This window comes from Mytilus trossulus, chromosome 4 (genome assembly GCF_036588685.1).
Source record: "Mytilus trossulus isolate FHL-02 chromosome 4, PNRI_Mtr1.1.1.hap1, whole genome shotgun sequence".
NCBI classification, from domain to species: domain Eukaryota; kingdom Metazoa; phylum Mollusca; class Bivalvia; order Mytilida; family Mytilidae; genus Mytilus; species Mytilus trossulus.
The window spans coordinates 30364807-30377310 of NC_086376.1; positions in this window are offsets into that span (position 1 = coordinate 30364807).

Here is a 12504-nt window from a genome sequence, read left to right on the forward strand (position 1 = left end):
CGGTATATTATTACGCACACTAATTACTCTTCATGGTTGAACCTGCTGTCGAACCTTAATAGAGTAATTTCTTAAAGTAATGTTAGTCTGGATATAACGTAAATTACTTTTTTCTTAAAGGATCAATAACGCATTTTGTCATGTTTGAGAAACTATTTTCTCTTGCGTAACAACACATTCTTGATTGGCGGTGCTTGTTTGTGTATTTGCGTCATCAATGACCTGATTTCACCTTAAACCACTAGATATATAAATTTTTCTGGATCAATATAAATCCATTTTAAACTTGCAGTTAATATCGGACTTCCTCCTGGAGCAATTTACAGAACAAATTACTGATATTTATAAACATTTGTGGACAAGAAAAGTAATGCATTGGATTTCGCACATCTCGTGACAAAGCGATTTATATTTCATGACGAAAGGCATAGGTATATCTCGGTTAACAACATTTGTTAATATTTGAGCGCGTTACATACGTTTGTAATTGTCTTAATTTTATATTCACATTTTAAATTATTTTGTATTAAAATATAATGACTGCGAACGGTTTTCGAACAATGAATTCAGGACCCGTTAAGTTACAACATTAAAGGGGTACGGGTTAGACAAACACTTAAACTTATATTCTTCGTGTTTAAATTTCATGTATTACTAAGAGAGAATTTTAAAGAAAAAAACCCAATTTTTTTGTTTTAAGCAGTTAATTTCGACTTAATAAGTCAAACACGCTCATAAATACGCTGATGTAATATTGGCTTGCAAGTGGATAATTCGACCTCATTTTAATCCGTATTCATTTGAACTGCAATTTAGTCACTTAGCTGGAGATGAGTTACACATGTAGGTATGCGTATTCAGCTATTAAAGCAACATGAAACTTCATATTCAAAAAAAGTTGTACATGTTTTATCATATACTTGAATGAATAAGTTTCACTAGATAACGTGTACGAGAACATTTTTGTAGAAAAAAAAATCGTTTAAATTATAAAAAATTTCATGAGTGTACCACTGTTGAATTATTGTCTTCTTGTATACCGGGTAATTCTTCTATGCAGTGACCTTCACTACGAGACCATCCGTTAGAATTTCGATCACCTTACAGCGCAAAAGCGAGTGGGAAAATCGTGATGAAAAAATGTAAACAAACATGTACTGGATGGTAAATAGTAATACCTGATTATAAAAGAACAAATTGAATACACTTAATCATTTAAAAATGCATTAGATGTCAAAATTATGTTAACTGGTTGGACTCATTATCATATTTGATTTATAACATACTAAAACGTATATCCAAATTACAAACAGTCTGAAATACAAATAGCAATGCATGGACTAGATAATATGTATAAACAATTTTTATGTAGGCGTTGTTTGACCATCGATTTAACCTCCGAAGACTGCCGCCGGTCATACAAACTTAATTTGAATTGACAACTACCGCGTGCAATTTGATTTCTAGGTCTGTTTGATTTCAAGTTGTAGTGTTAAACGTCTGTTGATCATCGCTTTTAACTATATGAGAAATACTTTCAATGTTGACATTCTTTTTCTTTTAATAGCTGAATACATGAGTGACCCGTCTACAGCTTAAAGATTACATTGGAGGTCACATGAAAAAGTATCAATGCGGTCGAATTATTCACTTGCAAGTGCATAATTTATTAGAGATATTTCTTACCTAACTTTGGCAAAATTTAACCAAATTGGCTGATAAAAGCGAATTAGTATTTCACTATTGCACAATCATTAATCATTGAACTAAAAAAGCCATATCTTTCATCTTGTAGCAATTGCCCCTTTAACAACTGTTAGAGAACAATTAAACTGACAAATAGAAACGTATGGTAAGTAAAAAAAATATAAGGTTTACAATGGCTCTCTAAATCACTTATTTATTTACATGCTTGATTATTTATGAGTGTCACGATCCGGTAAACTTCGACAAGAAACTGGAATTATTGCGATATTCAAGCACTAAATGATGTAGTAGTTTATAATACTTTATAGATTCGAAATAAATGTAAAAGATCAAAACCGTGCACACATGACTTACTTGAGTATGTATCCGTATATTGGTTCAATAATTTCGATAACATCAAAATTACAAGAAACTCGTTTCATATGACGTTTAAGGGAAAAGAATGTCAACATTGAAAGTAAAACAAGGGTTTAGTCATTTCGTTGACCGGTATGATCCACACAAAAAAAAAAAAGAAATCAATGATGATTAACATATTTGATTTAACCTAAAACATAAATCAAACAGACCTAAAATAATCCAATAGCACGTGGTCGCTATATATACATATATCTATTTACAACTCGTCTAAACATGTTGGGTTATATGACCGCCTGTAGTCTTCAGAGGTGGTCTCGGTGGTTAATCAGATGCGTCTAAACTAAGACGCACATGAAATGCTGATATATTTATCAAGCTCATGCATTGTTGATTGTTTATTTTAAACTGTTTGTCATTTGGATATATTTTTAGTATGTTATACATCAAATATTAGAATTTGAAACAAATTGCCATCGGTGAAAATTAATTTGACAGTTAATGTCCCTTTACGTAAATTTATCTTTATGTATACTGCGGTGATTTTTTTTGTTTGCCAAAGTTTAAGTATTTAAAGAGAGCTTTGCCTGATCAGCATCATTTAAAGAAACCAATTAAACGTGAATCGGCGGCTTATTTCAAACCGGTATATCATTATTCATCATTCCAGTTCTTGTTAATGCAAAATATTCTGCTTACTGGTATATGATTTCGAACACTTACTTGAAACTAGTCGAGGATAACAAGGTATAGTTCGATTAACTTAAGTATAACGATGATAGTAAAAGCCTCTTCTTTACGTCAACTTACAGTTGGTTGCATGAGCTGCCTCCAGAATGAAGACCAATTGAATTACCATGGCTGTTTCGTTATGATCATCTAACAGTTGAATAACTGGTTCTGTATCATTCAGGTTGTGGGTGAAAAGAAAGTCGAGTGTGTGAATCTTTTCTGCCAGTAGACAGCCTCTATACTATCCAAGATATTTACAGTGCCTCCTCGCGAAAGCACACGTTTAACTATAGGTTGTATTACCCTATGCTTCATCTGTAGAGGATCTCGGATCATCAAGGGCCCAGAAATGCAACGTGTAGGCCAACCAGCGTGATGAAATGCCATAGCACTCATCATCCTGACCCAAACTATTGGCCAAATAGCATTGCTGGCTTGTGATTGAAATCCAGATAGAAAATTGGGAAGATAGAACTCGTTAGCAACGGTAATCGTCTTAGGGACGAAAACCCCTACAGAAAATTGCTGGTCCTTGGGGCACGGGGTGTTAAGCGTAGGGTTAATCGCCCTACTTTGGACAAAATCTTGATTACAAAAACGACCACAAAACTACTGTGGTCGCCCTATGTCTCACATGGGACCAAGTAGATGAAGTTAGTAAGTAAATATCATTCAGATCATCCTACAGTTGACTTCTGAATCGTTCAGATCATATAATAGTTGAATAACCGTTTCTGTATCGTTCAGATCATTTTAGTTGAATAACCGTTTCTGTATCGTTCAGATCATCTAATAGTTGAATAACCGTTTCTGTATCGTTCAGATCATCTAATAGTTGAATAACCGTTTCTGTATTGTTCAGATCATCTAATAGTTGAATAACCGTTTCTGTATCGTTCAGATAATCTAATAGTTGAATAACCGTTTCTGTATCGTTCTGATCATTTAAGTTGAATAACCGTTTCTGTATCGTTCAGACTATCTAAAAGTTAAATTTACCGTTTCAGTATCGTTCAGATCATCTAAAAGTTAAATTAGCCGTTTCAGTATAATTCAGATTATCTTATAGTCGAATTACCGTTTCTGTATCGTTCAGATCATCTTATAGTTAAATAACCGTTTCAGTATCGTTCAGATCATCTAAAAGTTAAATTAGCCGTTTCAGTATAATTCAGATTATCTTATAGTCGAATTACCGTTTCTGTATCGTTCAGATAATCTTATAGTTAAATAACCGTTTCAGTATCGTTCAGATCATCTTAAAGTTAAATTAGCCGTTTCAGTATAATTCAGATTATCTTATAGTCGAATTACCGTTTCTGTATCGTTCAGATCATCTTATAGTTAAATAACCGTTTCAGTATCGTTCAGATCATCTAAAAGTTAAATTAGCCGTTTCAGTATAATTCAGATTATCTTATAGTCGAATTACCGTTTCTGAATCGTTCAGATCATCTTATACATGTAGTTGAACTTACGTTTCTGTATCGTTCAGAATATTTAATAGTTGAATTACCGTTTATGTATAGTTCAGATCGTCTTCTAGTTGAATTGCCGTTTCCGTATCATTCAAATCAACTTATAGTTGAATTTAGTTGAATTGCCGTTTTTGTATCGTTCAGTTCATCTTATAGTTGAATTACCATTTCTGTATCGTTAAGATCAAAACTAAAATGTTAAATCAAACAGACCTAGAAAAATCCAATCCAGTTAACTTTCCATTTATATCGGGTTATATAACCGTAGGCAGTCATCGGAGGTCATATCGATGTTTATTTAATTGGCGTCTATACTAAATAAAATACACACGAAAGGTTGATACATATTATCAAGTCTGCACATCGTAAATTGTTTATTTTCGACTAATTATATTTTGAATATACGTTTTAGTATGTCATAAATCAAATATGAGAATTTAAGTCAAATCGGTGAACACAAATTTGACACATAATGCCAATTAAAGTAACCTGCTTGTCAAGCTAAGATGACCCTACATACAAATTGCATTGCCTGTAACAATAGGCAATCACCCAGTTGAACTACAGTTGTAAATACAACTGAATTGCATTACTATGACAACAGCTGAATTGCCTTTTCTGCATAGTTCACATGATCGACAATTGAATTGCCTTCCTTTACAGTTCATTTGATATACAATTGAATGGCCTTACGAGTATATTTCAAATGTTCTGTAGTTGATTACTCCTAGTATCTAATCCTTTACATCTGATACACGAATACAACAGTACGAATTCAGGATGTTGACGTGGGAGCGTGTCAATGGTACAGAACCTAACATTAAAAACACACACAGAAGACATTTATGTCTTCAACAATACAAAAATATGTAGGTGTTGGATGCCTGTGCCAATGAAATATTTAGCTCAAAAATCATCACCACTCCCTCCAGTCCCATTCAGGAACACAAGTGAAGTCATCATGGACGGGGTATATATTAAAATATGTGGCAAGTTTAATTGAAACTGAACACTAGGATGCTTTCTTATATTGCATGGCAATATATTGATAAAGAATAATCATCCAAAGGGCGATAACTCGAGAAAAATAAATCATAATCAACATTTTATAATATACAAGCATGTTATCAACCTAATCCTTCTAAACAGATTATACAGACAGCCCATATGTTACAACGTAATATATCATAACAAAGTCAATTACAACACATGGTTACATAGTTAGGTCAAGGACTTCGTCAAACTCATCCGTTATATCGATTTCCTGAAGGACTATTTCCATGGGAGACATCTCTAACTCCTGAAAATAAACGAATTTTATAAATGAATGTAATAAGAAGGGTTGAACGGAGATTTATAATACATCTAACAAATACTCCATTTAAAACTACGGTTGATGCTTTGTTTATCATGACTTCAAAAACATGCTCGTATCCACTGTCCATAACGTGTCGCCAATCCAATAAACCGATGATTGGATTTAATCTGATTTTTGTGTTTTTATCGCCACTTTTGAGCTATTTCATAGCGGCCAGTTTTTATTGGAGGAAGCCCGGAGAAACCCATCGACCTTAGATAAAAAAAAAACTGACTATCCTAGTCAATTAAGATTGGAGTCGAGTGCACACGCACGAGCAGGATTCGAACTCACAACCTCAGTGTCGACTGGCTGATGATCACCGTAGTAACTACTTGGACCACTCAGCCACAAAGGCTCCTCATTAAAACAATGATATGCGTGAATGAAACGTCAGTATTCTTTATTTCTTTATGGTTGAAACGCCATTAACGGAGACGCTCAGGCTGTAGGCGTAACCCAGTTTATGGAAGTTATATTTAGGAACTGTATCACGAAGATGAGTCTTTTGTTCCTTGTAAACCCATAAAGATTTTCGAAAAAACGACTTATTTATTTTAGTAAAACTACATTACAAGAGACAGCTAAGGAAACTTTGCAATCAGACCAGAATGTCCATGTAAACACGGTCTCTAAATTCTCAGCAGGAGCAGTAGCATATGGAGAGAATTCATTGAAGAATAAATAACGTGTATAGAGGGAAAAAAAATCATCAGAATTTAATCTCGTGATGATATGGAACCATCACCAACAACAAAAAAAGTAACAAACTCACAAACACCGAACTGCGAGCAAAATTCAAAAACATAATGATTGTAAACTGGTCTGAAATCACTTAAAATTCGTTAAAAATAAAAACTCCTGTATCAAACGTAGTAGTAATGTTTCAGATGACAGTATTGTAGACGTTCGACTTGTATGCATAGACATAGTACAACATAAAGTTAAAGAAATTTCGTTTGAAATTTAAGGAAAATTTTCAAATTAAATGCAAATAGTTTAAACTTCTTTGTTACAGAACGACATGACTCAACTTGGATCAGGTGTAGGAATGGATTTGACAAATGACTAAATATCAAATAATTTGATGTGATTTTGATGCAAATTTGATACCACTGTCATACAAGTGAGAGGTTTAGCACCATAAAACCAGGTCAACCCACCATGTTCTACATTTGAAAATACATGTACCATGCCAGATATATAACAGTTGTTGTCCATTCGTTTGATGTGTTTTATCATTTGATTTTGCGATTTGATTAGGGACTTTCCATTTTGAATATTCCTCGGAGTTCAGTATTTTTGTGATTTTACTTTATAATACACCTAACAGTTAATCAAAAAATGTAAAGACTTCGAATATAAAGAGTCTAAACTACCAAGAAAGTCGTGAATGAGCAGCAGAATCTGACAACATAATTTCCGACATGGAAGTCGACAAGAGCCAAGATGTTATAAAATAAGATCATTTACTGAGATATTTCAGAAGTATACTTATGATACAAACATAAATATCTAAATGAAACCTAACTGAATGTCTAACAAACGTAACAGTGATATTAATAGTAAATGATGTACAATGGAAGATCTTGGATGTTTTAATAGTTGAAGGATTTGGGACAGTCTTCTTGATGTAAAAATCATGAGATGAGTGTGTTTTTAATAACCAAATAAAGGTAACAGTTGTATTCCGCTGTGCAAGTCATTGATTGAGAGAAAATAAATCCTGGTTACAAACTAAAACCGAGGGAAACACATCAACTACAAGACAAAAACAACATAACAACAGATACACTGAAATGCAACAAAAAACAAACGACAATACCACATACATAGTACAAACTATTAGATAACCGATTAGGTCATTAAACTGGAGTGTAGTTGCACATTTAGGTGTGTGTGTTTTTTAAATCCCTCTCATGTATAACAGGCTTGACAATAACCCTGACAATTATTTAACAGATTTTCAAAACGGGAATGTTTGAATTTGTTCAGAGCGAATGTCAGACTTAGGACTGAGATTGTTGCTTTCATTAGTAAGAACCCAGTACGTGGTGGAAGAGTTAGGAGGGCAAGAAGCATACAATATCTAATCATATGGAGGCTAAGTGCATAGTAAGACTATTCTTACGATCAGTTATCTAGGGTTACTGTATCTTGTGCTTTAAAATACCCCTTCCTCTTTCTATTTGAAAACTGTAACCTTTAACATGAACTAGTTTCCAAAAGAATTGAACAGTAAGCACCTAATAATTTTTTGATTGAAGTATCTGTTGTTCATTGACACTTAATATTGGTATCATTTAAAACGTTAAACATTATAAAGGATCCATGAAAATGTGGTCAATGTCAAATAAAGTCTGAAAGACAGACATGAACACCTTTCCAGCATTCCATACATCAAATTTATAATTAAAACAGTGTTTGTCATTTATAAAAATATAGGAACTATAAATATAAACCTGGAAAACGAAGGTGTTGTACTGTCAGAAAAAGATAACTTTAACATAAAGACTTAATCAAATATGAAAATGAGGTCAACTTTATCAGACATCCATAAACAACTAGAATCCTTTCATTCACCAAGTATGATTGTACTATTGTTACTCATGAGATATAAAACTAAAGTGTTTCAGAAGCTGCTCAACTATGAAAATGAGAGTAAGGACAAAGAAATATGACAGATGTAAGCTTCCTTACATACACAATTAGGGGTACCAATGTGTTCTACCTTCAGACATACAATACATATTACAATTAGTTTTACCACCTTTCCTGTCACCTGATAAGTATCCATATGTCTCACATTCTGCTACACTAATGTCCTGTTATGATGCATAATAATTCAACGATTTATTATAAACATTCGGTACTCCTTGCAACCAATGAACAGACCACTTGATGATTTCATCATAAGCCAAATTATCCAGAGTTCTGTTAAGTGGTTCTTATTAATATTAACCAAATGTTCAAATAAATTGGTAAAGGCTTATATGTGGAATCTAAAACTTCCCTATTTTCCTCTTGCAGGCCATAATAGATGAACTTGGCATGTTAAAGTTTTGACAATTAGTATAGCTGTGTCTTCATTCATAAATAGGTTTATACATGAATCAACATATGTAAAGTTTGATACCCCATATATGAAAGTTTACCTGCGGTCAGGATAAAAAAATCTGAGGATACAATGTATATATAAAATACATGCTATCTATGAAATTAGCTGATAAGATAGATGAACTCATCTATTATTTCAAAATAAATCCCATGACTGTTTGGCCTGTTTTAACTTTTTGAAGAAGGTATTAAATAAGCATGTGCAGCTCATACTTCATTTGATCCTGCTCAACAGATGGATGTCTGTGGTTAAACAAATTAACATATTAGTAATAAATAAATCAGTGCTTGTCTGCTCTAATGTTTATCTCCTAGATTTGATGCTGTTTTGTCATCTTATTATATTGATGGCAAGGAGTTTCAGATTATATATCAGTCCTACTTAATTACCTGGAGTATTCTAACATTAGTTGAGCTTGAATCTATTTTATACTATTGTGGTAGGTTTTTAATAAAGGAAGAAAACAAACAACTGAACAGCTTCAACAATTTAATGACCATGACTCTGAACAACTTTTATGTACAATTATATACAAATTAACATTCACATAAAATCTATCATTCTTAGAACAATCTTTCTCACTTTTTGTGACAAGTTCAATGAGAAATAAATAAATAAATTTGGATTATGATTTAAATGTTCTTGTCACACTAAGAATGAAGTTATATATAATATTAAGTAACCAAAAATATCCACATTTACAAAACAATACAAACACTTGGATTGCTGCATGTATGACTTTAAAGAAATTAAAAACGAAAAATGCTGATCATAAAAATGGACGATTTTAATGAAATGTACATGAAATATTACAATGATGAAGATAAACTGATGTGAATAAAGAAGTGGATTCATTACATAGAAATGTTAGTAATGACACAATCATTATGTAAGTGATGAATACCAGTAACTTTTTATGATTTATTGTAGATTCAGTTCATGTTTGGCTTCTATAATACAAGTTATATTAATTGGTTTTTGGTTAAATCAATGTTTTTAATGTTATGGGGGACATAAATACTGCAAATAAAATATCCAACTTAATATGAAAATGTCCAATCAAAGTTATGTGATGAATGTCAATGAGACTTACACCATATGGATCAATACATAATAGTTAATGAATCTGATATTATCACTTTCATTTAACTTTTACAATTAAGGTCATAATAAATAAATAATGTTAAGTTCTTATACCCCTAACTGAAATCAATTTAAAATTCAAGCAAGAAAAAAATATTTCTTTGAAAAAATAAGAAGAAAAAAATATATTAACAAAATGCAATATGATAAAGGAAAATATAGGAGAGGGCCAACATTTGTTTTTATATTGTAGCCTAATGGATGATTGATGGACATGAGGATGATGTCTATATGATTTTACATAAGAGCAAATATGCACTGTTTAACAAAGCATGCAGTGAAATAACTGAACTGTGACATGCATCTCTATTACCTTGGAATTATTAGTCCTGTTAGTCTTCTTTACCAGTTTAATCCAAGAAAATCAGGAATGTCAATCAACCATCCATTAGGTTATTAAGTCAATTTGTAAAAGTGACAGAAATATAACAGATATATACATGTACACCAAAATAGCTTTAACAGAGCTGTCAAACCAACATGTGAAGAAAATAGCTTATTGAAAAATATTTGAATCAGTAAGTCTGTAAATACACCTTAGCGCTATTTGTCCGCCATTATTGGCTGTCATAAAAGTTCCTGTAAAATTTTGACATCATAAAAGAAAATATATGACACCACAATGGAAAAGTGATTGTTGTATGATGTCAAAAGTTCAAGCTTGACAGATTATCTAGTCAAGTAAGACAGATTTCTAAATAGCAATAATGTGTATTTAAATAAATAATATTTTGAAAAACAAATTAAAAAAAAAGAAGAGATATTGCTGAAACATTGAGATAATATTTCCGTGTTCTTCTATTCTTCATAAAAATCAAGCATGCAAATATGTTACCTTCAATTTAATCCTCATTTCAACATTACAGTACAAACACTTGCTCAACAAACAAAATCCCATGTATTCAAAAGATAAGTCTGTATATACGTATAAGGCATCCATTTAAAATTGTAGAGCATAGCTCTTTATTGCTAATAATTATTAATTAAGAAAAAAAACATTTATATTAAAGGTGCTTGTTGATAATGGACATTTGGTTTAAGAAATAATTATTATATACTGAACTTATCAACTTTCACTGGACAACCAATAATTATACAACTAACGATTTCCGAAATTTTGATTGGACATTTGGTCCAGTGATAATCTCATTTTACTAGTATGACAAATGTTTTTAATGTTATTGACTGTTAAACCAGTGTTTTTCATGAACTCTAAACATATTTTTTGTGATGATATAACCATTTATTTTAAATTGTACAGTTAATATTAATGTGAATACTCTATTGGTCCCTAATCAGATAAGAAGTAATAAATATTTTTTTACTATTCAATTGAAATAAATAAATACATATTAAATAATTATATATATTTAGTTTGCTTCTTTGATATTTAACAGAGAAATAGGGAAAAAAACATACAAACTTCCATGGTATAACTATTTTCACCTTAATTCATGTAATCAATAGACAGAAACATGTTTACATCTAGATGAGCAACAAAAAAGTGTCTAGCCCAAATGAATATTAGTAAAAATTGAAAGAATTCTGTGATTTTTAATTTTTTGAAACTACTACAGATACCTCAAATATTCACTTCTTTCAAAACCGATCAATGTTCAAATACTGAAAACTAAAAACATGCCTCTTTTCTTAAAGGAGTAAGACCCCTTTTTAGCCCTATGTTTGCTTTAAAAAATATAATTAAAAAGTGAAATTGTACTATTTAGTCTTTTCTAAAAAATAATTACATAAAGGGGGTAGCAAAGCAATTCTTTATTTCTTGATTAATGTAACTATTTTAATTGTAACAACTTTGACAGTGTAAAAGAAAAAAACCAGGATACTACGACAAGTTTCTTTTACCCAACAAGAATGAAAGTGTATATCTCTATCAATTTGAAAAAAAATATTTCATTAAAAAGTAGTTGTTAGATAAGCTGAAACATTAGCTTTAAAATAATTGAAATCTTAAAAGTATATTATCTAACATACAACTGACAAAATACCCTCTTATATAAATCACTGCTAGAAAAGCATGAACAAAAAAGTGTTGCACCGTATAAGTCCAATATAGCTTATATCTTGTTATAAAATTCCTACAGTAAAATTTTTTGTTCTAAAAAATGCCATTCTAAAAGAATGTTAAAACATAAAAAGAATTTTGAATTGCCAATATTTATTTATAAAACTTAAAGAGTTGCATTAAAAAATGATATAATGACATGTATATATGTAAAATAATGAAAATAATATAAAAGTCTATAAAAAGGACCAACCAGCAAATTTACTATGTACCGGATCGTCTTGAATAGGCGATACTATGCAGATAAGGAAAAAATTATATCAGTCTAAAGATTTGCACAACGGTACTGATATAAGGTGTTATTAAACGAAAATGTTGTTATAAAATCGTGTTGACAAATATTTCGGCTCAACAAATGGCCTTCTTCTTGTGTCACAAGTTTTAACAATATCAGTATTGTTAAAACTTGTGACACAAGAAGAAGGCCATTTGTTGAGCCGAAATATTTGTCAACACGATTTTATAACAACATTTTCGTTTAATAACACCTTATATCAGTACCGTTGTGCAAATCTTTAGACTGATGTAA